Raw genomic sequence first — 24,848 nt, forward strand, 5'->3', positions numbered from 1 at the left:
CCACTTGCCCGTAGAATCCACCTTACCATATAGAGTCCCTCCTGAGGCAATTCTTGTGCGCTTGGTCTCCGCACCGAGTCACAGCTATGGGGGAAATATATTATCTCAGACCATGCGCATACCCCGTGGTTGTACAATATATTGAGGCCTGAATGAGCCTTCAAACATTTCCCATTCCTTCTATTCTTACTTCCCCCACTATCCTCTCCACTCTCCATAGTCGCTAAGCCGAGGGACAATCGTAGACGCGTCACTACATCACTTCCAGCTCATATTTTCAGAAGCCGATTTATAATGAAGATAGAAACGGATAGCCGGACTTTCATTTGACAGCCGTGAGCACGCACTATGTATCGTACAACGTAATCATTTTTTCAGAAGACGATCTTCTAATAAAGGCCGATCTTCATACTTATACAGTTACTAAATAAAACCACATATCTACTCATCTTCATCTTTGCGGACGTTTTTTCGCGAAAAATCCTGATTTTAGTTTTGTGATTTTTTGATCATTTTGTAGTTTAATGCGAATATGGCGTGTGCGTGGATGTATTTCTGACTGAAAGTATGATGTTACAACGAATTTTCTTAGAGTAGTAGTAGTGGCTTTAGGGCGCGTAATTTTAAAATAACTTTTTATTAATATTTATTTAGTTCGAAACTTAACTTTTTTATTTTAACACTACGGCTCAAGTAACAAATGGTAAAGTGTTATTTCTAGGTAGATAAGTATGTGGTTTCATTTAGTAACGCGATGTCAAAATGACCCTGTATAATAGGTCTTTCACCTCAGTACAATCGATTTCCATAAAATCTGAAATAACTTCAAAATCTAATTAAAGTTACACGTGCTAAGCAATTGGAAGACGATTTAAGTTCCTGCGCGAGGAACTTGGCCAGAATACACAAGACAGTTTGCCCTCTTATAAGTTTCGGCGGCCGGTAATACATTTACTGTAACTTAGAAATGTAACTCAGGTCCGCAGTTTAATTGGAATTCTAATTTTATTTTCTTATCACAAATAGTTTTTTTTATTGCTTTGAATGATGAGACGAGGTTGCCGTTCCCCTGATGGTAAGCGATACGACCGCCCATAAACAGAAGAAACCATCTAACACTTTCGATTACAAAGTATTATTTGCTATTTCACTGCGCTCGCCATCCCGAGACAGTAAATGTTAAGTCTTATTATGTCCAGTAGTTACACTGGCTATAATGTTCTTGAAACCGGAACATAATAGTGACTACACACTGCTGCTTGGCGGCAGAAATAGACATTGCTGCGGTACCTACGATCAGCAACAAAAGTCGATGAACAGATACTAATTTACAAAACACCTGAACATTGAAACGGACCATAAATCACTTACAAAAGAAGAGTACAGATTAAGGTTATCTTTCCAATATGGATACCAAAGTAAAGGATTGGCTGAAAAAAATATGAAAAAGAAACTGACGTTTACGTTGAATCCTTCGAAGAGAATCTCCTGCCAGAATAATTTTGAATTTACACATTTGTTCCTTAAACCGGCCAGTGCTCTATATTCTATAAAATAGAATGTTTAAAATGTAACTAAGCTATTCCTATTAATGTTATAATATTATTATGATATTTTGTCCATATTTAAAAATTTATAATTCTGGTTATTAACTTCAATATATACTATTATATAAACCTGAGGAGTTTGTTTGTTTGAATGCGCTAAACTCAGGAACTACTTAACCGATTTTGAATATATTTCACTAATAGGAAGCTACATTACTCTTAAGCGCTATACGCTACTTTCTATCCCGGGTAAATATAAAGCAAGACTTTAGTCCTTGAAAAACTTTTTCACGCATGCGGAGTAGCGAGCCAAAGCTAGTATGTTATAAAATAACAATTTAATTGAAATTCTGGACTGTTGCAAAAAAAAGTTTGCATATAAAACAAAGAATTTGCTAATTTCAGCCACATTTGTATTTATTACAGATCATAAATAATTGTCGCTAGTAATGTTTAGCAGTAATTGGTTTGACAGCGTTCAGCTACTTTTGTAGTTCAATTATGACAAGTTGTTTTGTATTTGAATTAATCAGTAACTTATTGTAAATGATAATGATTAGGAAATATTGGAAACAAATTATGTTCAACGACTTCTGTTGCTGACTGTACCTAGGCGGAATCTCACATATGAGAGACCAGTAGATATTTGTTGGATGTTTTTTAAAAACACATATATCGTAAAAATTTGTATTAATTTTCATTTTGATTCCCTAATTTAAGATATAACTTCTTACAAACATAGTTGACTTTATTATACAAGATATGACGTAATACTAAGACCTTTGACAATTAAAATAGACGATCTATTCATAAAGTATTAAAAGTACTAAGATTCTTCATATCGCGATGAACACAAAGGCTACCCGTAAAGGGCAAACTATTAACTTAAGATTAACAAACCGACTAGCCGCGATCTAGCCGTAGACTGAACGCCAAGTAAATATCAAGTTATAATTGCTCTGAGACCGTCGTACATCAGATTATAGTATACCGTAGTCTAGACTGGGACGTTTCATGATATTATTCTATTAAATAAGCTATCCGAGTGAATTACATATAGGCTGAATAATACTGGAGCCTTGAGGGACGCCGTTTCGTTTGACATTATGTTTGGAACACATTGCAGAGGTTAGTTTGGCATTTAGAAATAAAACTAGTTTTCGGATTTCATCGCGTTTTTAAATTGCGTAGATCGAATCAACTGCTAATTGTGTATAATGTAGGTGGATATTTTAACTTTGAATTTCAGACGAGCAATTCCACATTCCGCCCCGTGATCATGAAGGACTATCGAAAAGTCCACAGTAAATATAAATATAAAACTGCAATAAAATCCATATCTAGTTTTACATTAACTTAATAAATTATTATATTGTCGCACATTGTGCAAAATCAAAGCCTTATATGCAAAATTCTATACGCGTCCGCACCGCAATATCATAAACGGTGAATTAACAATCCATATACTACTCAGACAGTGGCCGCGATTGACAAGGATCAAATCATAGATAACATTAATTTATGGTCCGCCTATTCTATTCGACTGCCTCAGTGGCGTAGTTGTACTGCAAGCGCGGTACGCCAGCGCTCTGAGGTCCTCGGTTCGAGTTTCGTGTCTGGTAAATGATGTTTGGGTTTTTCTACTCAGTATCAGCCCGGAGTCTGGAATTTGTGTCCAATATAGCGCTCGGCCCCTATCAGATGGGACGGAACACACTTGGCGAAAAGTGGGTGCCCAGGTTGCATCTCTCCATACCCCTTCGGGGATAAATGCGTGATGTGTGCCTATTTTACTCAATATCTGATGAGCATACAATTATTTGCGTCTTTGTCGTGTAAAAAGTATAGCGCAGTGAGGAAGGGCATTGATTTTTATCACGAAAACTTAAGTCTGTCATATTTTATGTATAGATCTCTGTCGAGAATGTAAACAAAATCAAATGATAAGGTTTAAAATCAACCTTGACATTTAGCCTTCTTCCTGAATCGTACGCGCGCAATCCAAAAATTCACATTATTTTTATAATTACACTTTAGGTACCAAGTGCACTTAAAAATGGAACATTATTACGAAAAAGGACATGTACAAAATTATTATAATTAAAGTTGTCTCTTTAAAATAGGGTACAAATGAAGTGTTTTCTGAAGGTCGCTAATGAAAATATTATTATTATAATTAGTGTCATAATCTGTCGTACACATAAAAAAATATAATAAGAAATATTATTTCAAGAACGGAGACAAATCATTAAACCATTCAGATTATTAGTTATTATTGTATTTGATTAATTAATGTTTTTCTTTGAACAATGATTACAAATAACTTGATTCAAGTTATTGTAATTAGTATAAAGTATTGATGTAACACATAGTGTAATATAACAATTCTTTAGTTGATTTCTAGCTCACAAAAGGGCTGGTTCGAGGTTCTGGGTTTGATTTCCAAACAACTAAATTGTGTGCGGATTTTGAATAAAAAGTACTTATTATCAACATGAAGTAATCACTTCATGCAAAATTTTGTGCTGAAGTTATAGTCCTGTTTCACTTCGAGAATAAACATGCTAAATGCCTACAATGAAGCCAGCGCCCTAAATCTTCTATTCAGTTGTAAAAACACTAGAATATGTGACACATATGTCCCCGACCAGTCGTCGGTGAAACATCAACCCATCCATTACACAGGGCGGCGGGTGGCAGCGCTAATAAAAATTAAGTGGTCACAGCACATAATCTAGGTGACGCTCCAAATACACTATTTTATTACAAGCTTTTCAATGTTTTCACGGTCAGTAAGTTGTGGATGTTTTTATATATGTATCTCGACGATTGAAAGGCTAATTAACTTAAGCGAATTTTTTTTGCGACCTGAGTTAAATACATATTGAAAATCAGCACGCTTTTCTATGTTTTTTTTTTAATATAGTAAATTTTTTTAGAAAAGATGTCGCTTAAATTAATTAGTTTTCAACCGTCGATATGTATATAGGTGGCATGCGGCAAAATCACGAAAATCACAAAATATATTATATTGATTCACTACTGGACAGCTATCTCTTCTGCTAGAATGAGGGTTTAGGCTCTAGTCCACCGCGCTGGCGTAGTGTGGATTGGCAGACATCACATACCCTCGAAATTCTCATAGAGAGTCCTTGGTAGGTACACACGATACTCTTCTTCACCATTAACTCGAGCGATGACAGAGCTACAAAATACGTAACTACGAAAGTCAAAGGGTGTGCTCGGTTGCGTAGATTTATAAGTAACTGTCGAGGACCGGGTTTCATTCTGGTTCGATTAAAGTTTAAGAGTTGTTTCTGCTTAACATCAGCCAGATGGCTGTGATTGCGCACTGAGTTATAACCTCGCTCCCTAATATTTGGGACGTAACATAACTTGCGAAATGTAACCTGTATAGACTTCTGCTCACCCTTGAAATAGAAGGCGTGATGCCATGTATACAATATATGCGCCTTAGGTTTTGAATTGCGGAGCGTTTCAGCAATCCATTCCAATCCTATAGTCGCTGTACATACAACCCATACATCCCATCCACACTTGAACCCGTAATCAGCGGCATGTAAATAGCGATTGATGGGCGTGTCAGGCAGTAGTTAATTGCGGCCGTAGGTCGGCAGGCGGCAGGCGGCAATCATGGGGCGCGACGACGCGGCGCCGGCGCCAGGCGTCGAAGGGATGCTGGGCAAATCTATTAGCAGATACTGTTTTATCCTACTGTCCCAAATAAGTCTTATATAGGTGTTGCCAACGACTTCGCCTGCCTGGAAGTCCTTTCTGGTAAAATTGTATACTATTTGTACCTGAAGTAGCGGTAAACCCGCCCCTATTACATCGACGAAAAAACACAAAAAAATACGCTTTTAGAAAAAGGTTGAAATCGAAAATCTTTTCAGACAGCAACGCCTTAATTCTTTGTTAAGTAGTCTTAAGTTGAGCCAAACTTAGATTACTTCAAAGTTTGTAGGCATAACCACTGATAGGAGGGGACGTTCCACCGTCCACGCGATTCTGCGGGTGAAGTCACAGGCGGAGGAAGCAGTGGCCGGAGGCAGCGTAGTTATAGCGGTATCGTTGGATATCTCCAATGCATTTAACTCGTTGCCCTGGCCCTGCATCCACGAGGCACTGCGGTACCACGTGGTGCCGCCCTATCTTCGGCGTCTGGTGCACGCGTATCTGTCCGACAGGCACGTAGTGTATCCGGGTGCCGACGGGTGGCATCGCAGAGCAATGTCTTGCGGTGTTCCACAGGGCTCGGTTTTGGGCCCTCTCCTGTGGAACATCGGGTATGACTGGGTGCTCCGTGGTGCTAATCTCCGGGGAGTCGGCGTGACATGTTACGCTGACGACACATTGATCACGGCGACATCTAGGACCTTCCAGGGCGCCGCAATTTTAGCGGCGGTGGGCACCGGCCACGTTGTTAGCCGAATTCGACGTTTAGGTTTGAAGGTGGCCCTCGAGAAGACCGAGGCCATTTGTTTTCACGGGCCTCGCAGAGGGCCACCAGCCGGCGCCCACATCGTTGTGGAGGGGGTGCGGATTCCCATCGGCAAAGATATGAAATACTTAGGTCTAGTGTTAGATAGCCGATGGGAATTCCGCACCCATTTCTTAAAGCTGCGGACGAAATTGTCCCGGGCAGCGGGCGCTCTTTCCAGTCTGCTGCCCAACCTGGAGGGTCCTGGTATCCCTTGCCGAAGGTTGTACCACGGAGTCGTGCGGTCCATGGCACTATACGGCAGCCCTGTCTGGGCTGATGCCCTAAGAGAGCGTTCTGCCGCTCTCTTGCGGGCTCCGCAGCGCGTAGTGGCGCAGCGGGCGATTAGGGCATACCGCACGGTTTCGTTCGAGGCGGCTTGCTTATTGGCTGGATTCCTGCCCTGGGATCTGGACGCCAAATCTCTGTCTGGTGCCTTTCATTGGCGGGAGGAGGCGTTCAGTCGCGGGCAGCGTCCGGCCCTGAAGGAGGTGGAGGCCAAGAGGGCCTCCTTACGACGAGCCGCCGTGGAGGAGTGGCGTCTCAGGCTGGAGGCCCCGACAGCGGGGCTCCGGACCGTTGCGGCAGTGCGGCCTGTCTTTGCCGAGTGGCTAGACAGGCGCCACGGTGCGGCAACCTTTTCGGTTATCACAGGTACTCACCGGGCATGGCTGCTTCGGTGAGTATCTGTACCGGATCGTAGGTACGGAGGTGTCGGCCGTGTGTCACCACTGTGACAACTGCCCGCTGGATACGGCCCAACATACTTTGGAGTTCTGTCCAGCCTGGGACGAAGAGCGCAGCGCCCTTAGATCAGTCGTCGGAGGAGATCTTTCGCTGCCAGCCGTGGTCGCTTCCATGGTCGGCAGCCAAAGATCCTGGCGTGCGGTGGCCCACTTTTGTGAGGTAGTCATCTCGCAGAAGGAGAGTGCCGAGAGGGATCGGGAGAGAGCAGATCCCTCCCGCCGCCAGAGGAGACGTAGGAGGCGCCGGGCGGACGACTGACCGGCGTCTCCCGCCCTGTGGAATGGGGGCGTTTGGAGAATTCCACCACGGTATCCCCTGCCTGTCGTAAAGGCGACTAATAGGGGCCATCGGGGGGTCGTCGGCGGGCGGCTGGGGGCCGTCCGCCCTTAGTGTACGTTGTGCACATCTCGCACATTGTGATGACCCCCGAGATGGACGGCAGCGTGGAAGGTAGGCCTCATGCTGCCGTTGACGCCGAGAGCGTCCTTCGGTTACGCGGGGGCTTCTGAGCCCCCCCATAGGAGACGGGCCGCAACAGGCGGCACCGCGCAGGGACGACTGCGGACGAAAACTTAAACATTTTGTCAGAGGAAGCCCACAGTCGTCCCTAATGCGCCGAAGACGGCCACCGCGGAGTTTTAGTTGGTATGCCGTGCGTGAAAATAGGTTAGGGACTCGGCCCGGCGGTCACCCGAAGGTCAAAATCAAATCCGGGTGGCTCAACGCCGGGCCGTAAGGCACGGTGACCCCAACATAACCGCTCAGTCGCCCCCCCCGAAGGCTGGGCGGTAGTCATAAGGCACTTTCTCCGCGAAAACAAACAAAAAAAAAAAAGGCATAACCACTGATCAATCTAGGCATAGTCAACGAGGTCACGGAACTGAATTATTCGCCATAAACCTGACAGGACGTCGAGAGGGTGCTGACGTCAGCCGCTATCGGCTCGCAACCACCACGAGGATTACTTATCGAGATATAAACTGTACGATCGATATTCTAACGTGTTACATTTAGTTGTAGATTTAGGGTGACGATATGCGTAATGTAAACGCCACGCTGTTCAAAAAGTAGCATAACTTTAATATAGAAAGTACCTACTGAATGATACTGCGCAGCGTTTGTTTACTTCTCAGAGCATTATTATTATGCACACTACGTACTTCAAACTAAAACGCAGCAAACGCGAGGTAGTTGCACACAGAGCGCGCGCACCAAAAACAGGAGCCTCTGGATTATGTCAAATTCGTCATTTGTCTCCTTAGGCCTGACTACAAATCGAATGATAGCATTTTCACTCAATAATCGATAGTAAATGACCATCACGATTCGTGATTATAAATCATGCCTCCAGGGCCATCACTGTTGTTCGCTCTACCTATACTACTATATACTATATGTACAATAAGGAATTAAATAAATAATAATGACGGTCAAAAGGCTAATTGACAAAAGCGACATTATGTTTAGAAAAAAATTTAACTAGTTTAAAAAACATAGAAAAAAGAGCTGGTTTTAAATATTTATGAAACAGGGTCGCAAAACAATGTCGCTTACGACAATTAGCCTTAGACCCGTCGATAAATATTATACCGACCTAAATATGTGCCTTCTATATCTGCTAAGCATCATTTCCGTTTCTAATTTATTTTCAAGCGATTTTCGATCATATTCCTAAATCGATACTGGCCTATATTAAATATATTGAAAGTAGCGGCATTGGGGGACTTGGCAAGGATGTAAATGTGAACGACTTAAACTAAAATCACATTACGTTCACGCGCCGACGGCAAACACAATTGAGTCAATATTTGGCCTGAATTACGAATTTTGATCTATCAACGTGATTTATGTAGAGGGGGCCCGTTTTACGGTTTATTTTTTTATACTGAAAAACGAGGTAGTTGCTCGCATGATAACAAACGCTATAGTTAGACCCCAATTATGATCAAATTTATTGTCGTAGTGTTTGAAATATAAAGTCTTCGGTCGTAATTTATAAACAGTAGCAATCTACTGTTTATAAATTGGTGGTAAGTGGTAACCATAAAACATAACTTGAACGTCTCAAGACGTCATTCGGTTATATAATTTTTGTTCGCATTTTCAGTTTGATAACGTTCATTGTATAATGGCACTTTCTTTTATAAACTATTCCATGTAAATACTTTAGAAATGTTGACGAACATTGTGTATGACGTAAATACACGTAATAATCCGTAAACAATTAACTTGTGACGTATACGACATATTATTTGCGTCGTTCAGTATTATTTTGTGCGACGTGTAATCACGTCACTGAATTTATACAAAGCGACAATGCTTTAGTCGAGTTTATTTTCTAATCAAAACATGTCTGAACTTAAATTAATTTTTAGGTTAGAGCTGTAGAACTCGCCTTTTAAAACGTCTAAATCCGTTTAACCATTTTTGTTGGATATTTTTATTCCGCGACCTACGACGGTGCGTAGGGGTCGAGGTGGGGGAGTAGGTTTTTACATAAGATCGGGCATTAATGCGCGAATCCGACCGCATCCTGAACATCCCTTGGTCGAGCAACTTTGGATGAGCCTCACTTTAAACAAAAAACTCTCCTATTTGGCACAGCCTACAGGCCACCCTGGTTGGACCTTGACTTGTTCCTAGACTCGCTGACCTTGAGCATTAGTGCACTTGCGCCTTATGACCACGTTATCCTGCTCGGTGACTTCAATGTAAATTTATTAGACATAGGGAATAGTAGAGCAAAACGTCTTATGGACTTTGTACACTATAGTGGGTGTGTCCAGATTGTGTCTTCACCAACACATTTTGTAAATGATAGCTGTTCACTTATTGACATTATTTGTACCGACGCTAGATACAGGTGTCTTTCTGTTCATCACATAAGTGAGCTGGGTAATCATTCGTTTATCACGTGCCAACTAGTGTTCAAAAAGGAAAAACCTGTCAGTAGATTAATAGTATACCGCCAAATACATAACATTGTATTTGATCAGTTTGAACGTGATCTTGAATCCTTTCCTTGGTTCTATATTTGCAGTTTGCAAGAGGTTGACGAAATGTTGTCGTTGTTTAACACATATATTATACAGTTATTTGACATACACGCTCCAATCAAACGTAAAACCTTTCGTAATCAGCCCACGCCTTGGATAACACCAACAATAAAATTAATGTGTAGATTACGCGACGAAGCTAAGAATCGATATAAATTAACTAACCAACAAATCCACAAAGATTATTATTTACAATTGAAGCGCCAGGTAGTAAAATCATTACATTGTGAAAAACAAGCCTATTTTACTAAATACATCAATGAAAATATAGTTAATTCTAAATCTTTGTGGAAAAATTTAAAATCACAAGTATATCCGTCGTCCAAGTTTGCCGAGCTTCCTGATCATCTTCGCGACCCTGATGAGATAAATCGTGCTTTTTTTAGACATCCCCGGTAATCAAGAGGTGTCCCTATCCTACTTAACTTTTTTATGAATTTAACAGGTTTGGCCCGGCGACATTCTCTCTGAAGCAAGTAGATGAGAATGCTGTTCTTACTATAATTAAAAACATCTCTACTAATGCTCAGGGTATTGATGGTATCACCAGAGACATGATTCGACTAACACTACCTCAAACTCTGAAAGCTATAACATCGATCATTAATACTTCCATCAAGACTGATACATTTCCCAGTCTATGGCGCTCTGCGATCGTCAGGCCACTTCCAAAAAATAATAACCCTTTAACTTTTAGGGAATTACGTCCTATAAGCATCCTACCCTGCCTGTCGAAAATTTTGGAACGCGTTGTGTATTCACAGGTCTTAACGTATCTCGAGACAAATAATATTCTGCCGGACCTCCAGTCTGGTTTTAGACAGGGTCGTGGCTGTGCTACTGCCTTACTGGATGTTGTGGGTAACATCCTTGAGGCACGGGATCGCGGAGAAGCAACCATCCTTACACTGCTAGACTTCTCGCGAGCGTTTGATACTATAAACATAAATTTACTAATGTCTAAGCTCCGTTATTACGGATTTGAGTTGAATACTATTAAATGGTTTCATAGCTATTTGACAGGTCGCTCGCAAGTTGTCGAAATACAGCAAAATGATGGGTCTTATTTACGATCCTCTCCGCGAACCGTGACCAGAGGAATCCCTCAGGGATCAATTCTGGGCCCTCTGCTGTATATTATATACAGCGCGGATATTACCCACTGTTTGTCGAACTGCAAATTTCATATGTACGCAGATGACATTCAATTATATATGTCGTGCAAATTAGACGATTTGGCGTCAACCGTCTATAATATCAATAAGGAACTTCAAGCGGTGGTATCTTGGTCCGATAGTAACACCCTGGTTTTAAATCCAGATAAAACGAAATTTTTAGTTTTGGGAAGCAGGACACAAATTAACAACGTCATACGGGCTGACCCACAGATAAAGCTCATGGGGAAAAATATAGAACGGGTGGAAACTGCGCGCAACCTGGGACTCATTGTCGATCAGGAACTGCATTTCGAATTACATATAAACAATGTTATAAAAACTGTTTCTACAGACTCAAAATATTATATAAATTCAGACAGTATCTTAGTATTGATATAAGAAGGAGGCTTGTAGATAGTTTAATTCTATCACGTTTGAATTACTGTGATACAGTGTACGGGCCTTGCTTGTTATCGCGGACCGTTAAACTAATACAGCGTGTGCAAAACGCGTGCGCTAGGTTCTGTTTCAGTATTCCCAGTCGTAGCCATGTTACGCCGTTTTTAAATGAAGGCAACGTACTAAACATGGCAGCAAGGCGAGAATTACACCTGGCCAGTTTACTTTTGGTATAGTAAAGACAAAAAAGCCAAAATACCTTTATAACAAACTATGTTGGAGACAAGACCATTTCAGATTTGGCACGCGAACTATAACTAATCCAATGATGACTCCACATCACAGGACCACTGCCTTTCGGGGATCCTTTAGGTATGCCGCCACGCACTGTTGGAACAACATTCCTCCTCCATGTCGGTCTAAAAATAATGTAAATACATTTAAACATCTTTATAAACAATATTTGCTAAAGTTGTATAATTAATATACAGCTATATTGTTAATTACCTACCTTCACGTATTCGTCCGGGCGGCGAGGTGGATGTTGTTTCACGATCAGTGATAGTGGCCGCCATGACTAATCCCATTGCTGCATAGTGGTACTTTGTTAATGAGTGGCGTGTGGCATTATTTCAACGTGTATTGTACCCCCAAAGTTAATAGTTACACAATTTATTATTGTACAATGACTATTACTTAGGTATATATATTTTGTTTTAGTTTCGTTTTCTACTTGGACAGTGAATTTAAGCAATCGAATTTAAGACTAATATACGCTGCGCACCGGAGCGTGTGCGCAACTCGCCGCCGGGCCCGGTTGTGAGCGTTGTGAGTTATGTTCGGCTCGTGCCATAAATAACATAATAAATGCATAATCCCAATATTGTATAATATATAAGCCGACTATGCGTCCGCACGTCTCCTGGCCCTCTCATCGAAAATCAGCGCTGCAGTACCACTTACCTGGTACAACAGCATTCAGCTGAATGAGAGGTGCCATTGCTGGTATTTGTTTATTTATTTATTATTATTATTTTCTATTGTAAGTAATTAATATTACTTACATAAACAATTATTTATATTTAGACGTTCGTATTGTTGTTGTTTTGTTATGTGTTTTAATGCCAGCAATAAATACATCTTTCTTTCTTTCTTTCTTTCTTTCTTTTGTAAAATTTAAGAAACAAAATCCTAAATCTATAACAATATTCATTGTTCGGCTATATATTTTTGACGAACGTTCCGTACAAAATAATGTTTACACGAATATAATGAGATTAATTAACTGGGATAAGAATGTACGATCGTTTGCCTTTATTACTTTTGTGATTATTATACGAAATAAGACCTCAATTCTACGTTCCGAAGGTTTCGCTATATTTGGGCCACTGCTGGGAATGGCTCAGTACGATGTAGAGCCTATTTTATACGTGCGGTTTCTGTGCATATATTTATGTAATAAAGTACATAGTTGACAATCAAGCAAGAGTTTTTCTTTGCGTTTGAACCTTGTTATCAGCTATAAAAATCTTGATCATTACCGAATTAAAAATAAAAAAAAAATGAACTAAAAATCTTGTCTTTCATATACATTTTACGGAGGAATATATTTAGGCTTTAAAGCACTTTCGTCGTATTATGTGAGCCAACATACGCGATACATTACCCGGCTCACGTACACCATCGCGGTGATTTATCACACTAACTCAGTAATGTACAACCGTGAGATTTTGTGGGTTAAGGAAAACTAATACATATTAAACTAGCGAGGGAAAAATTGCTTTAATAATTTTTTGTACGCAAATAAGCTTAGTATTCTTATAAATATTCTTCAAATGTAAAAAAAATGTAAACATGTTTGACAGTTTTTCATAATTAACTCATACATTTAATATATTTGAATCTGGACATAGATGGATATAATTCTTGAAACAAGCAATGTTAATTCCCGTAAATGAATTTAGTCGGCGAACCCAAACATTAATATATAATAATAATAATAATATCAGCCCTGTATTATATAGGTACTTGCCCACTGCTGAGCACGGGCCTCCTCTACTATTGAGGGATTAGGCCTTAGTCCACCACGCTGGCCTAGCGCAGAGTGGTAGACACCACATACCTTCGAAATTCCTATAGAGAACTTCTCAGATGTGCAGGTTTCCTCACGATGTTTTCCTTCACCGTTAAAGCGAACGATAAATTCACAAAGAATACACACATGATTTTTAGAAAAGTCAGAGGTGTGTGTGCCCTTGGGTTTTGAACCTGCGGGCATTAGTCTTGGCAGTCCGTTCCACACCCAACTAGGCTATCGCCGCGTCTCTAATAATAATAATAATAATTTAACTTTATTGCAACAAAAAGAACACAGAAATAATAACATTACGAAGTACATAAACAGTAATTGGCATATCTGAGTTTAAGCATTTCAATTATTGTCAGGGGTCCCCAAACTAGGCTATGCCTGTATCTTGGGATACCTATAATGAGAGTCAAAAACTCATGAGTAGCCGATAATGCAAATTACAGACAAATAAAAACAGTTATTCTAAAAAAATTATAATAATAATAAACAAACTAAAATCTACAAACTCTTTTATATAACAAAGAAGAAAGAATAAAAAAATATAATAAGTATCTCTATACAAACTTGGCAAACATAGGTACTTGGGTAATTATACAAATTCGAAATTTAAATGAAAAGAATGCATGAAGTTTCAAATAAGAAAGATACAAAAAAAAAAATAATAATAACATAATAATAATAACTTTCATTGGTATTTAAATGCCATGCCAGCCATGGTTGCCAAAGAAAAGAAATAACCAAAGGGAAACAAAAAATTTTTTTAGATAAAATGAGATCAATTTATATAAATTAAGTAAGTAAGTGAGTGGTGCCCCGCATCGGGTGCAGCAGCGGTAAAACAACAAGCAAAAAAAAAAAGAAAAAAAACAGTTAAAACTTTAATACAGTAAAGATTCAGTGTCAGTATAGTCCAGGGATATTAACCAGTCAGTAATTTTCTTTTTAGCTTCGCGCACAGAGCAATGTTTGAAGTTACATTTTTTGACTGCGGTGTTATATATATTCGCTCTTATGAAAAAGCCGAATCTGCGTGCGAAGGATGAGTGTACATAGGGTAGTGTAAATTTGAAAACCCTTTCTTGAAGCATTGCCTTGTAGGTGGTGGTGCCGATAATGTTTTTGTGCATGTATAGAGTTAGCCTGAGGATGAAAAGTTGTCGCACCGTGAGGATTTGAGCTTCTTTGTAAAGGTCAAATGTTGAGTATCTGAAAGGCTTTTTGAGCATTGTTTTCAACACAGACCTTTGTGCTCTTTCGACGTTCAATAGGAACGTTTTTGCTGCACTGCCCCAGATTGTTATACAGTAGATTAGTATCGGTTGACTGATGGCAAGGTAAATTCGTTTTAGTAGTTCTTTGTTGGCAGAGTCCCGAAGTTTTTTGAGAATCGCAGCTGTTTTTCTAATGCGTTTAGAGACGTTAAGTATGTGAGCTTTAAAGTTGCAGTTCTGGTCTAGCATAATTCCCAGGTACTTAATTACTTCAACGCGTTCGATTGTATAGCATTCGCAGTTGCCTTGGGGTTCATTGCAGCAAGTATGATATGTGATGTCCTTTTTTGTTTGGGGGCTAGATGCTGAAGTTTTATGGAAGCATATATATTTAGTTTTCTTAAAATTGAGGGTTAGGAGATTATTTTCTAACCACTTTATAATGTCTGACAGACCCTTTTCAGCATTTTCATAGGTTTTGTCCCAGTCTTTGGCATTAAACAAAAGTATGGTGTCGTCTGCATAACAAATTATTTCAGCACCTTGTAGATTTAGGTGTAGGATGTCATTCATGTATATTATGAATAGTGTAGGACCTAGTATACTACCTTGGGGGACCCCGTATTCGATTGGAAGTTGTTGACTCTTGTGGGAACCTAAGCTGACTAATTGAGTTCTGTTTGACAAATAACTATCAAACCAGCGGAGAGCTATACCCCTGACACCAAAGTATTCTAGTTTCTTCAAGAGAATTTTGGAAGATACAGTGTCAAAGGCCTTAGCAAGGTCTAGAAAAACACCTATGCAACAATTTCCGTTGTCCAAGTAGCCTGAGATCAGATCTAACAGCTGGGTAATGGCAGCTTCAGTAGACTTGTTTTGCCTAAACCCAAATTGCTGAGAACACAGAATGCCAAGTTCTTCTATGAACTTAACTAGGCGCTTGTTGACAATTTTCTCAAGAATCTTGGACAGGACACTTAGCAGAGAAATTGGTCTGTAATTTCCAGGAACGTCTTTCGGGCCTTCTTTGTGAATTGGTGTTACAGAGGAGATCTTCCAGGAGTTTGGGAAGATACCGGAAGACAGGCTTAGATTATAAATGTGGACAAGGGGTTCTACGATTTGCCGTTGAGTATATTTTATTAAGCGACTAGTTATTCTGTCTAGGCCGGGAGCGCTATCAGATTTCAGATCACTGATGATAGAAATTACTTCTTGTTGGTTGGTTGGTTCTAAGAATAAAGAATTAACTGGAGGATTAATAAGTTTTGTTTTCAGTGCTAGATTTTCCTCAGTATTGTGTGTCCGATCGAGGATATTTTTTGCAAGATTGGGGCCGACGTTACAGAAGAAACGATTAACCACGTTCAAGGATTCTGTTGGATCGTTTGTTAGGGAAACTAAGTCGGGTGTTTGCTGGCCTTTGGTTTTTAGGTTGCTAATCTTTTTTATTGTACTCCAGAGTTGTTTTGTGTTGTTTGTGTTTGACTGTAGCTGATTTTGTTCATACTGTATTTTTGTTTCCTAACTAATTCATAATAAAAGTTTCTATAACGTGTGTAAATGGTTTTCATGGTATCATCTTTAGGGTTTGATTTATGCTTAGCGTGAAGACGATCTCGGTGACGGGCACATCTTAAAAGACCTGCCGTCATCCAGGGAAAGAAAGTATATTTAGATCTGCTAGTTTTAACCAGTGTTGTGTTGTGTTCTACGGCTTTTTGTATGGAGGAGGTTAGAAAATCCGTTGCACAATTGACGTCAGATATCGATGTAACCTCAGTCCAGTCTGTTTGTTCAAGCTCTCTGGCTGCTCCTTCGTAATCTACTATTGTACGAACCCTAGGTTTTCTCAAGGGTTTCGATTTTGTTTCCATTGCTAGCAGTGTAGGTTTATGGTCTGTCATATCAGAGTTACATACCACACCAAAGGTAGAGCATTCAGTTTTTACAAAAATGTGATCTATGCACGAGGTAAGGTGAGTGGGCTTGGATATTACTGGTTCGAGCCCGTGCTCCGCCAGCATGCATAGGTAATCAGATGATCCCTCAGCCAGAATGTCAATGTTAATGTCTCCCGCTAGTATGATACATTTCCTGTCTTTGTATGAATTTAAACATTGGTCTAATGAAGAGAGAAAGTTATATGTATTTTTTATAGAGGGGGATCTGTAAAAGCCGAGGATAAGTACCTGACTTGGGATATCGATAATCAAACCGCAAGTATCGTGGTCGTGCGGTTCGGAAACTGTTACTGGCCAGATGGATTTAATATATGCGACAACGCCGCTGTTTTGGTTTAAATTATTTTTGGTAGAATAATGTGTATATTCAGGCAAGCTTTCGATTATAACCGAGTCATTTAGCCAACACTCTGTTAAAATGATTACATCAGGTAATAGTTTTAATCTTTTTAAATAAACTTTTAGGACGTCTAAGTTTTTGTTAATGCTGCGTATATTTAAGGAAAGCACTTTGAACTGAGAAGTTTGTGTAAATAAGCTGCCACATTCTTCGGGTGTATCCACTTCATAGCAAGGCGTATTTGTGAGGATGTCAATGTCATCACTAATATTCTTATTATCCATTTTGTAATTTAGCAAAAATTAAAAACGTGTTTATGCCGACGTTATTGATATGAAAGGAACGCAGTGAGTACGCCATGTATCCTATAAGATGTGTTTTGTAAGACGTGGAAGATGTGGTAATGTAGCTGTCTTGTAAAAATAAAAATAAGTTGTAGTGGAGTAAGTTGGTATTTTTAGTGGAGTGATTTCGTTGTTTAAAATTGAAATGAGCAGTCGAAGAAATGTAGTTAACTTGAAAAAGAGCTGAGATCGCAAGGTTGACTAGTGTGAGTTGTTGAGTGGGTAGAGATTCATAATAATGTGTAAGTAGGGCAAAAATGTTATGAGGTTGATTGGGATTACTTTTGTTAGGAGCAATTATGTGTATCTTGTGTGAGAAATGTAGGTATTTTCTGAGGGGCGAGCTTGTAAAGAATGGCTTCTGAGGTAACATGTACTACCGAGCTAGTCTCTGAACGCCGCATGAAAATATTACCATTTGATGACCAGACGTATTTGAAGTGTAACTCGGATCCTGTCTTTCGAGCTTTACTAAACAATACTCTGTTTTCTTTGGTGAGGTGTTCATTGATGTAGACCTTCTGAGAGTTCCCCGGTATCTCCAACACGTCAGTCGTGAGGCCGCGACGCACCCGGGCGGCACGGATCAGCTTGTCACGGGGTGCACGTCGCGTCAGTGTGAGAATAATCGGCCTTGGTTTACCCGCGCCACTAGTTTCACTGCCGCGCACGCCGACTCTTCTCACGTCCTCCACGTCTCGCGGGTCCAGTTCAACACCCAACTTCGTTGAGATTACGTTAACCAGTTGATTGAGATTTTCGCCCTTCTGTTCAGTTAAGCCAGTGACTTCAACATCCTTGAGGAGTTGTCTTTGCTCTTTGACCTGTAGCTCTTGACGTAGTAAAGACACCTCAGCACGAAGGGTGGCAACTTCAGCTTTATATTTGTCTAGATCTTTTAGTTGTGATTTCATATCTCCTAACTCCTTTCGAAAATCTGTGATGTCCTCTGAGGCTGATTTTAAGGAGCTGGTAAGTTCTTTAATTTCGTTTTTTATTGATGAGAACATGCCCTCCAATGAACGCACTGCGAACGCAAGAGATGATGGAGTCACAGCAGAGGATTCCAGCTTAGAATTTTTGTCTATGGGAGTGCAGATGTCTTCGTACAATGGATCAAATAAATTTTCTTGAGCTGGAGGCCGCACTGGAGTGCAGTCCGTCTTACGCCCCTTGTTCTTCATCTGGCAGCTTGGACATGTGAACTGATTCGCCTTGGTTCTGATGAGCCTAAGCTCTTCTCTGGACAAGTTTAAGCAGGCGAAGTGGTAAAGTTGCGAGCACTTAAAACACCTAATGGTGGGGCTATTACCGTCTGCGGCAGATTTGCTGCACGCTTTGTTACAGGCGCCACATACCATTTTGATATTTATTTGAATTAATTTGTTACTCCGAAACAGAGAATTTTCTAGTTTACGCCCTCTAGTAGCTGTAGCTATAAATCTTTATGCATAGTATGAGACACGGTCGATTAATCGGTGTATAGGCCTGGTGATTCGATGAGACAGAACCAGGTGGCGTTAGTTAGTCTTATGATAACGTGTTTAATTTTAAACTCAAGTTATGGAAATATAATATTTAATAAATTTGAGGGACCGGTGCAAAAATTACCGCTTTTCAGTATACAGCAGATGCAAGGATCCAAAAGTGCAGTTCACAATCACTAAGACACTCTCTTCTTTCTGGCACTGGATGTCACTATCGAAAGTCCATTTACTTTGATTATGTGGCACAGAGTACTTGGTTTCATCTAAAAACGTTTGTGCACCTTAGTTGTAGATAAATCAGTTTGCTGATTGTGAAATTTTACGTATTCCCACGTGAAATATTGAGATATTGAATAAAATGTTGTAGAGAAAATTAACGGCTACTGTTTTTGAACGCGCCACCTAGCGAAAACCTAAACATTAATATGGTTTAACTCAATTTGCTGGTGGTAGAATATATCTTATATCCGCCAAGATAGCGACCACCGTACACAAGGTGTTACAACCCGCCAAAGTGGCACACGTAAATCGCATTCCAAGATCAGCCTGAGCATAGCTAAATTGTGGCGACTGCCGAAGATTAAATCTCTCGTCGACATTCTATTGGACACTGCAGTGCACGTATAAAAATGCCTTTAAAATCATCCTAATTTAGTTTAGAACTAAGAATTAAACACAATTCAAATCTGAATAAATTCTCACACCAGTAACGCTTTAAATATCAAGTACCTCACATTTCTACTCACTACAAAAGCATATAAAAAAACAATACCACAAACCGTATAAAATCCGTTTTGAACCCGCTACCTAACAGTGAGGTGTTACGTTTCCGTATTCAGTAGCAAAGCCCCCGACGCGTGACATCAAAGCAAAACAGTCGCCATTGTGTGGAATCTTCTGCAGGGTTATCATGACCAACGAATATTATAAAGCTAGAATCGGCATGTAAAGGAAAATTCGAAAATCTCTTACAAAATTACACTCATAGAATAAAAAAAACGTGTTTAGGTATCACCGAAAGGGCAGGCAGTGTTAACCAGGGTAATCACTTATAACTGTGCGTATTCTGTCCCATGATGTGATCGGACGAGTCTATCGACATATCAGGCAATCCCCGACTCCTGGCCAGAAAAACCCAATACCATTTTCCTGACCTAGGACTTCAGAGTGGTGACATACCGCTCTCGCAATACAACAACGCCTAGGGTTGCCAACCATACTGTGCAAAATAGTATTATACTTTATTTATTTCTTAATACTGTTTATTTTTTTATTTAAATATTATACCATAACTGTCGCTGTGTATCGGTGTATTCCTTCACCACAAAAGCGAGCGATAATTTCTATATGCATATCGCTACTAATTGCCTCGTGGCGTTTATACTAAGTAAGCTGGATTATATCTATCTATATATATAAAAATGAATCCCTATTTCCCTTGGTCACGCCATCACGCGTGAACGGCTGGACCGATTTCACATTTTTTTTGTTGTGTTAGTTATTGTCAGAAGGTTCTTATGAAAGAAAAAATTCAAAAAATTGCGCGGAAAATTAGAAAATTTAAGAAAACTTTAAAATAATAATTTTATATAACTGTCAATTGTTTGAAATAACTGTCAGCAATTGACAGAATGCGCGCTGCAAATTCATAATTAAGACTGGACAACGTCTGTCGGGTCAGCTAGTTTTAATCATAATTATGTTTTCCTACATAATTCCCGCTGAGCTGTCATAGCGGTTAGCAACTGGTGGCAGAGGCTGGTGTGGCGCCGGGAGTCTCGGCGCTCGCCCGCAGGAGCGATGACCGCGTTACCAACGAGATTTATGTAGATTAAACTGCGCGTGGGGTGGATAGAGATGGAAAACTTTGGTCAACACTTATCAGAACTTGGATATATTTATATGTAACCTGTCAGAATTCACTGAAATGGCTCATAGATGTATTGAAATAAATTGTTAAGATTAAAGCTGTATAACATCGCATTAGTATCAACTGTTATGGTGTTATAATATAATATGTATAAATAAATAAATAAAATAAATAAGCCTTGCTCTTACTGATATTATAAATTTGTGTAAATGTCTGGATATGGGACTGCCTCGGTGGCGCAGTTGTATGCGCGGTACGACAGCGCTCTGAGGTGCTGGGTTCGAATCCCGAGTCGGGCAAAGTGATATTTGGGATTTTTTGCTCAGTATCAGCCCGAAGTCTGGAATTGTTTCCAGCAATGGGACAGTATGTAATATAGTGCTGATAGTTATTTTAATAAGTGAAACTTATATTACCGGATTTTACTCGCAATTTCTAATCAAACTCGATTTAAGTAAACATAACTTTACCTAAATTCTCACCTTGAGAGTCAAACTTAAAACATTCGCAGCGTATATACGGGGCGTCAAACTTATACCATTGGACTAGTTTAAAAAACTAGATGACTCCAAGAACTTTTCACGATAAACACAACTACAGGTAGGTCTCTCATATGTGAGAGTCCGCTTGGGTAGGTACCACCGCAATGTCTGTTTCTGCTGCCAAGCAGTAGTGTGTAGTCATTGTTGTGGTCCGGTTTGAAAGAAATTGTAGCCAGTATAATTACTGGACTTACTAAGACTTAACATCTCATGTCTCAGGATGGCGAGCGCAGCGGAATACCGAACAATACTTTGTAATTCAAGGTGTTGGATGGTGTTTCTACTGTTTATCGGCGGTCGTTTCGCTACTATCAGGCGAACCGCAAGCTCGTCTCGTCATTCAAAGCAATCGAAAAACACATTGACAGACGCTCCATTACTGAAGCATTTTCCTTATTTGTTGTACAATGAACATAATAATTTATCATGATGGCAACGCTAACGTCATTGTATGGGACAGGGCCGTTGATTATACAGGGGGGACGGGGTGGGGGAGCCACAACCCACTTGTTGCCGAATAGCATGACTACATATTCCGTCTGAAGGAATTTTGAGAGTATTACAGAGTGTTTGATTCGTGTAACCCTATTTCGATATTTCGTTGATTTGGTAATGTGGGAGGTGTGGATTTGAATCCCAGTGACTTGTGGAATGGTGTATTTAGTTTAAAATATTATTACATATCTATACTTATATCATAAAAAGGAAAAGTTTGTTTGTAAGCTAGTATGGGCTAATCTTTAGAACTATTGAACCGATTTTGAAAATTCGTTCACTAATAAGTAGCTAAATTCGTCCTAAATAGTATAGTTTTATAATTTATCCTTATAAAATAGTTATCCCAGAAAAACATTATCATGCGAGCGGACCCACGGTCAAAAGTTATTGTCAATAAATTTAATACCAAAACGGCAGTCTTATCTTGTAAATAGCACAAACAGAATATTAAGATAATTAATTCAGGCATTGTACTTTGAAACTTACTTAACCGCGAGGGAAAACATCATGAAAATTTAAAAGTAAAAGCGTGTGGTGAAAAACATTTTCCGGAAAACCGTACCGCCCACTATTTTCCCTAACATAGAACACGGCGCAAATGAAAGCAGTCGGAAAATGCTTTGATAAAAAGGTAACAGATGCTGGAAAAATCATATTTACCTTATCTGCCTGTAACAATGTGCGAGCTGGGTGAGGCCACGAAACCGGCGATTCTCTTTCATTTTTATACATAATACTGTTTTTTCTGTAATACTTCGGCGATTTTCATTGTTTTTTTCTTTAATTTATATAATTAGAATTTTTATAACTTTTTTCAATATTTGAGGCCTTTAATGTAAGTACTAATATCAATATTTTCTCATTGGTTAGTAAATTCGTTCATAGTACTCACATTCATAACTCAATAATTGTTTATTGACAAACATAATAATTTACAAAATTATCAAATAACTATTTACACACGTGCGCGCGTATTCGACCATTTCTGTGAGTAAGACCTTCTACAATAAAACAGCGTCAATAGTTTAAACATAATAGCAAAACAAACGACAAATATTTTCCAAAAAACATGTAAAATTTTACAAATAGAATGAATGAAAGCATATCGTATATTCTTTTCATAATCAATACCTTTCCTACGTCTACTTAATACCGAATCAAAAAAAAAGTAACCTGCGGATACATAATTATTAACCTTGCCTTCCTAAACTGGAAATGCCAACAATCGCTGGTTTAAACGCCCTACGAGAGGCTAAAAGAGGCTATCTCCACCGGGGCGGCAAGACAGATGACGCGTGGGAGTGCGACAGGGGCCTGGGGGGTGTCTAGGGGATGGGGCCGTGAGCCGGCCGGCGCCGCCACTAATCTAGCCTTTGACACCATTCTAACTGCTGAAATTATGCGAACCTTGTGATAAGACTCAATTACGCACGCTTGAAAGGTATAACTTGCGTTTTCCTTATTCTAGTTACCGTGCGATAGTTACTTTTATACGAGGTGGTGTCGTGACTCCACTGCACCTGATGGTAAGGAGTGAGATCGAATAGAATGTCGACTGACGGGAGATGATTACCCCTCAGCAGTCGACACAATTATGCCGGCTGATTAAAACCGGATATACATAGGCTGATCCCGGAACGCGACACTTACGTGGACCACTATGGCGGGTTTTAGCACCTTGTGTACGGTGGTCGCTATCCGGGAGGATATGAGATATATTCTACCACCAGCAAACTCTTTAATCCATTAGTAGCGTCTGTCTATGCACCAGGTCGTTCTGGGTTTGATGACCACATTACGGTTAGTTTTTTATCACGATTTGTTGAGAACAATGCTGTTGATACAATTAACACTCGATGAGACAGGCAGTAACAAATCAAATTCAAATAGGTTTAGCAACATGTGAAGAAAAGTATGGATTGATCCATGGTAGAGTGGAGTGGTAGCATGATAAACTAGACTCGAAGTTATATCGCACTTTTTTACGAAATGTCAGCCCTGGGCCCCTGAGTCTGAAATTTGTGGCTGGTTAGACATTAGCCGCGTCCTCTATCATGGGACGGAACACACAGGAGAGAAGAGGATACCCTGAATCTCTGTCTATTACGTCAGGAATAGCAGCGTCATGAGCGTTTTTATTTGCCTTACGAGCCGATCGACTGAGAATGAGGCCTTATAGCGTATTTTTGAACATATCATATACCAGTTATAGGTACAAATTATACCCGGCACCATTTTAATAAAGCTTCGCTTCCAAATGTAGGTCCATTCAGTTCCAACCTTCGCATTAAGAAATCCCCCATTACTATATTAATTAAATCGCCCACGATTTATATTTGTATCGACGTTAGGACGCCTTAGAAGTTATTTGTAGCAAAGAACGCCGATTTGATTCACGAGGTTTTTCGTAGGCGAGAGTCGGAAGGGGCTTTATTGTTATGAAGAAGCACTGTTTATTCCATTTGAACTATAATATTCCTGTTTACTGTGAATAAACCATTATATTAACAAATACGTATAAGATAATAAAATAAATAAACAGGGCCCTAACAGCATCACACAGAAAGAAACATTCTTGGTATAAAAAAGGATAGAGAATTAGAAATGCAGTTATAAGAGAAAAAACTCAGTCTACCGACATCTTTCAACGTACAAAGAAACTGAAATAGAAGTGGACTGGTCACCAGTCGCGAAGGGTCCATATAACCCAATGCTTACCGGCTTCCCTTTTGTAACTTATGTAAAATGTTATTATTAGAACAATTTTCAGACCGCAAACATGCATCTTAGTATCTATTTATCAGGTTCCTTTTTGGAGAAATCCATCTTTCACCACTGCTAATTCCAACTTAACAATAACAATATTATAGATGTCCTTCGTATGCCATTCCATCAAACAGTGCCATCTGATGCGTTCTAAAGATGAAAAGTGGATTAAAAAGGTAACACATTGCTACGTCAGTATCTCAACAACAATTAGGGGTAGGCAAACTTGTAGACGGGAGGACGAAATTCAGACAACGACGGGACCATACTGACGAACAGTGACGAAAAACAGGACTCTTTGGAGAGGTTTGGAGGAGGCCTTTGCTA

At 39.8% G+C, this 24,848-nt stretch overlaps 1 protein-coding gene and 1 long non-coding RNA gene across 4 annotated transcripts in view; both read right to left on the bottom strand.

The window, feature by feature from the left end:
• The window catches only part of LOC115443534 (terminal nucleotidyltransferase 5C), a 197,414-nt gene that overhangs the window by 85,645 nt on the left and 86,921 nt on the right, over positions 1–24,848 (bottom strand). The gene's annotated exons all lie outside the window — the stretch shown is intronic.
• On the bottom strand, positions 11,655–12,487 carry LOC119189883. The gene is made up of 2 exons (XR_005112649.1): positions 11,919–12,487; positions 11,655–11,826 (listed from the first exon to the last, which is right to left on the bottom strand). It is a non-coding gene; the product is annotated as an uncharacterized LOC119189883 (long non-coding RNA).

This window comes from Manduca sexta, chromosome 20 (genome assembly GCF_014839805.1).
Source record: "Manduca sexta isolate Smith_Timp_Sample1 chromosome 20, JHU_Msex_v1.0, whole genome shotgun sequence".
Classification (NCBI taxonomy): domain Eukaryota; kingdom Metazoa; phylum Arthropoda; class Insecta; order Lepidoptera; family Sphingidae; genus Manduca; species Manduca sexta.